General features: G+C 41.8%; 1 non-coding gene across 1 annotated transcript; it reads left to right on the forward strand.

Annotated features, from left to right (window-relative positions):
* The first annotated feature begins 3,232 nt into the window (after window positions 1-3,232).
* On the forward strand, window positions 3,233-3,339 carry LOC141709951 (small nucleolar RNA R71). The gene has a single exon (XR_012570500.1). It is a non-coding gene; the product is annotated as a small nucleolar RNA R71 (small nucleolar RNA).
* Window positions 3,340-5,796: the final 2,457 nt, after the last annotated feature.

Here is a 5,796-nt window from a genome sequence, read left to right on the forward strand (position 1 = left end):
GCGAATAGCTGCATGATCAGTGAATACTGTTACTTTCGTACCAAGCAGATAAGATCGAAATTTCTCAAAGCCAAAGACTATAGCCAAAAGCTCCTTCTCAGTAGTGGTGTAGTTCAATTGGGCACCATTTAAAGTCTTACTCGCATAGTAGACCACATGGAAGAGATTTTTCTTGCGCTGTCCCAGAACTGCACCTACCGCATAATCACTTGCATCACACATCATCTCAAATGGTTCTGTCCAATCTGGTGATGTAATGACTGGTGCCGTGATCAAACTCTCCTTGAGAGTCTCGAATGCTGCCAAACATTCATCATCAAATTTGAAAGGCACATCTTTCTCAAGCAAATTGCACAACGGCTTGGATATCTTTGAAAAGTCCTTGATGAATCGCCGATAAAAACCCGCATGACCAAGAAAACTACGGATTCCTTTCACAGAATTAGGTGGGGGAAGATTTTCAATGACTCCCACCTTGGCCTTGTCCACCTCCAGACCCTTGCTAGAGACCTTATGCCCAAGGATAATGCCTTCACGCACCATAAAATGACATTTCTCCCAATTAAGCACCAAATTAGTTTCCACGCATCTTTTGAGTACGGCGCGCAGATTATTCAAACATTCATCATATGAGTGTCCAAAGACGGAGAAGTCATCCATGAACACTTCGACATTATTTCCAATCATGTCAGAGAATATAGCCATCATACATCTCTGAAAGGTGGCCGGTGCGCCACATAACCCAAACGAAACTCAGCGAAAAGCAAATGTGCCAAATGGACAAGTGAAGGTAGTCTTTTCCTGATCCTCTGGTGCAATACAAATCTGATTATACCCGGAATAACCATCCAGAAGACAAAAATACTCATGTCCCGCCAATCTGTCAAGCATATGATCAATAAATGGAAGAGGGAAGTGATCCTTCCTTGTGGCTTTGTTCAATTTTCTATAATCCATGCATACTCTCCATCCTGTAACTGTTCGAGTAGGGATGAGCTCATTCTTTTCATTTGTGACCACAGTGATACCTCCCTTCTTAGGTACACATTGTACGGGGCTCACCCACGAGCTGTCAGAAATAGGATAAATGATGCCTGCATCTAGCCATTTCAGAATTTCTTTCTTCACCACCTCCTTCATGATGGGATTCAGTCTTCGCTGCTGTTAAAGAGTTGGCTTACTACCTTCCTCTAGCAGAATTTTATGCATACAATATGAAGGACTTATCCCCTTGATGTCTGCTATGGTCCATCCTATAGCCGATTTGAATTCTCTCAAAATCCTTAAGAGCTTGTCTTCCTCACTACCTGAAAGGTCAGATGAAATAATAACAGGTAACGTAGATGAATCACCTAAAAAAGCATACCTCAAGTGTTCAGGTAATGGCTTGAGCTCCAAGGTAGGTGCTTCCTCTATTGATGGTTTGAGCTTCCCTTCAGCGTTCTTGAGGTCAGAAGTACCAAGAGATTCAAATGGTATGTCCAGCTTTCACTTCCAGGGAGAAGCATTCAGATATTGTAATTGCTCGTTGCTATCTTCATCATCGCTGTCAAAATCCCCCACTAAAGCCTTTTCCAATGCATCAGACATTAGCATGTGATCGAGTTCCGAAGTAACCGCAGAATCAATCACATCCACTTTTAAGCACTCTTCATCTTCTGTAGGGAATTTCATTGCCTTGAATACGTTGAAGGTCACATCCTGATCTTGGACCCGCATAGTAAGTTCACCTTTTTGCACATCTATCAAGGTACGTCCAGTAGCCAAGAAAGGCCTCCCCAAGATTATGGGAATCTTCTTATCTTCCTCAAAATCCAGAATAACAAAATCTGCTGGAAAGAAGAGCTTATCCACTTTGACGAGCACATCCTCAACTATGCCCCTTGGGTAAGTAATGGAACGGTCAGCCAATTGTAGTGACATGTACGTGGGTTTTGGATCAGGCATATCCAGTTTTTTAAAGATCGACAACGGCATCAGATTAATGCTTGCTCCCAAATCACAAAGGCACTTGTCAAACGTCAGATTGCCAATTGTGCAAGGAATGGTGAAGCTTCCTGGATCTTTCAATTTTGGTGGTAACTTTTGTTGCAGAACAGCGCTGCATTCTTCCGTGAGAGCAACGGTTTCAAGGTCATCCAGTTTCACCTTCCTTGAAAGAATAGTCTTCATAAACTTCGCATAACTAGGCATTTGTTCTAGGGCCTCAGCGAAAGGTATATTGATGTGAAGTTTCTTGAACACCTCCAGAAACTTCCCGAACTGTCTATCCAGCTTTTGTTGCTGCAATCTCTTAGGAAAAGGTGGTGGAGGATAGAGCTGTTTCTCCCCTGTATGAGCCTCAGGCAGAGTGTGTTCAACAGTAGTCTTCCTTGGTTCCTTCGCTTTCTCCTTTTGCTTAGATTCTTCACCTCTAATTTCAGCTTCTACTTCTTTTGCCTTTTCAGCATCAGCTACTTTTCCAGACCTTAAGGTAATAGCCTTGACTTGCTCTTTAGCTTCCTTCCTGCCTGGTACTTCCGTGTCACTGGGAAGAGTGCCAGGTTGACGATTGAGCACTGCATTGGCTAATTGACCAATTTGATTTTCCAAGGTCTTGATAGAAACCGCCTGACTCTTGCATAACAGCTTAAGTTCCTCAAAATCAGCACTAGTAGGTGCAGCTGCACTTCCCTGTTGAGGATATGATTGCCTTGTAGCATACTGTTGTGGTTGCTGGAATCCAGGTGGGTTAAACTGTTTACTCACTCCTTGCTGATATGGTGGCTGAATAGCATTCTGATTATTCCCCCAGCTGAAATTTGGATGATTTCTGTTGTTAGGATGATAGGTCGCTGGCACAGGCTGCTGTTGTCGCTGATAATTATTCACATACTGAACAGATTCGTTTACAAGAGAACACTGATCCGTAGCATGAGAACCTGCACAAAGCTCACAAACCATAGCTATTTGATTAACTCCATACGTAGCCAGAGAATCAACCTTCATTGATAGCGCTTGGAGCTGGGCTGCAATAGCGGTGGCTGCATCAACTTCCAGAATACCTGCTACCTTGCCTGACGTCATCCTCTGATTTGGGTTTTGATGTTCATTTGCAGCCATCGTCTCAATAAGATTATACGCCTCAGTATAGCTTTTAGCCCATAAGGCGCCTCCAGCTGCTGCATCGAGCATGGGCCGAGATTGGGCCCCCAAACCATTATAGAAACCAGTGATCACCATCCAATCCGGCATTCCATGATGTGGACATTTTCTCAACATTTCCTTGTAGCGTTCCCAAGCCTCGCACATAGATTCTGTAGGTCGCTGCGCAAACTGAGTAAGAGCACTCCTCATAGCAGCAGTCTTTGCCATCGGATAAAACTTCACCAGAAACTTTTGCGCAAGATCTTGCCACGTAGTGATGGACCCAGCTGGTTCAGAATGTAACCAGTCTTTAGCCTTGTCCCTTAGTGAGAATGGGAAAAGCCTCAACTTGATAGCCTCATCAGTCACGCCATTATACTTAAAAGTGCTGCAGATCTCGACAAAATTCCTTATGTGCATGTTGGGGTCTTCAGTTGCCGCTCCTCCAAAAGAAACAGAATTCTGCACCATCTGAATAGTGCCCGGCTTGATTTCAAAGGTGTTAGCTTGAATAGACGGATGAAGGATGCTTGACTGAATGTCATCAATTTTAGGCTGAGAAAAATCCATAAGAGCTGGATCAGCTTGAACAATACGATCTCCCATGTTTACTGGTTCTTTCTGCTCAGTTCCTGAATCCGAATCCTCAAAATCTAACTTCTCCGGAATATCAAGAACTTCGTCTGTCTCCTCAGCTGTATCTAAAGTCCTCTTGCGAGCCCGAGAACGAGTTTGCATAAACGCTTGCTAAAGTACCTGAAACACAACCAGAAAAAATAAGTAACTACTACGTCCTAATCACTGAGTCCTAATGACCAATGATGGTAAGTACATAAACTAAACAAATACGCCGAGTCCCCGGCAGCGGCGCCAAAAACTTGTTAGGGCGAAAACACGCGCTAATATTTACGCAAGTATACGCGTTCGCAAGTAATATAAAATATTTTCTAGTTCGTTCCCTCAGAGACTCAGACTAAATTATTGTCTAATTAAACTCACTCACCAATGTATGATTACTTCTCAATGTTAAGATAATAACACTTAAAATTGTTGATTAAATATTAACTATAATTAACTACTTAATTAACCACTTAACTAACACTTCAACTTATCAATAATAAAACACTCATGAGATCACAACTTCATTATTACTTCCTTCTATAGCCATTGTTATTACCTTTAGCATGTGACAGTGATGATATTAATCGAATAACACGAAACTGATAAAAGCCAACTTTCATTGTACTAATACCATTCTACCAAGCATCCACAATTAAGATAGAAGTTGAATAGTCATCAATTATGTTGAGTTCCTATATGTCTACAGAAATTGACAACACAACGATTTAAGCACAAGTTATTCCTTTTTTGATTACATAGGGCAAATAAAACTGTTAGAGTTACCCACTAATCATGCACAACGTACATGAACCTATGCTAGCATGGCAAGTTCTAAATCTCAAGATCCACCGTCGCTTCACAAGAGATTAACACCCTATCTTATATGTTCGCGACGCACATAAGACGAATACGCACAACCAATACTAGATATCAAGAAATCATCACACACTAAAGTATTAAACAATTAACTAAAGAATTCCATAATAAATCCGTTACAACCCCATGATCACGATTAGCCCATAATAGAACTTATCGCCATCATGGGTTCATATGAAATCATGATAAACAAACACAAGAAAATAATAACTAAACTAATTATATTAAAACAGAGTACGTCACAAGAGTAAATAAGTCAAAGCAAGAAAACTAGCATCCAACGTTACAACGAAACAGGAATCACAAGAAAATATGCTTCCTCTTCGTTACGGTGTGCTAAATCGGTCTTCTTCCTTATCTCCTTCGCTTCTTGCGTAAAACACAATCTTCTTCTTCTTCTTTTTTTGTGAAAATGTCTCAAATCTACTTATATAATAGTCCCATAAAACTCAGATTACATAGAAGTTGGAAGCCAAACAGAAGTAGAAGTCTAAAATAATTCAGCAAAATTCCCGACCCTGAGCGGCCGCTCAGCATAGCTACGCGGGCGCGCAGGTTGCTGCGCGGCCGCTCAGCATAGCTGCGCGGGCGCGCAGGCCTCCACTGGAAAAATCCAAGTTTGCTCCGTTTCTTCGCCGTAATCTGCCCGTTCCTTTCCTCTCGCAATGGTGAACACATGCCAAGGCTTATTCTTGATGATTCCTCCCCCGAAATGCAACTAATACCCTGAAATGCATAAACACTAGAAAAACGCATCAAATACACAAAATACTTGATTTCAAGACACCAATTTAAGCCATTTTAAGACGTTCTAAGTGGTATAAAATGCCACTTATCAGGATCCCATTGAGGATCCTGACAAGAGTGAATAAAGGACCATTGAGGAATTGATGACCATGGTTAGGGAAACTACCAGAGGTAGGATTGGCCTGTCACTACCGGAGGTTCGTTCAAGTTTGTAAAGATAATAGCCCCCTTTAACGCGGCTTACTCATAAGACTGAGAAGTTCGAATAGACAGAGAAATGTGAGAACAGCTTTTAAGAACTGAAGCAAAGGTTGTGACGGCCCCTATGTTGGCGTTGCCGGATGGAAAAAAAGAGAGATTTTTTGATTTGTAAGTGACGCTTCGCATAAGGAATTAGGGTGCTTCTCATACAGCACAGCAAGATAA

Source organism: Apium graveolens, chromosome 2 (genome assembly GCF_009905375.1).
Source record: "Apium graveolens cultivar Ventura chromosome 2, ASM990537v1, whole genome shotgun sequence".
Classification (NCBI taxonomy): Eukaryota; Viridiplantae; Streptophyta; class Magnoliopsida; order Apiales; family Apiaceae; genus Apium; species Apium graveolens.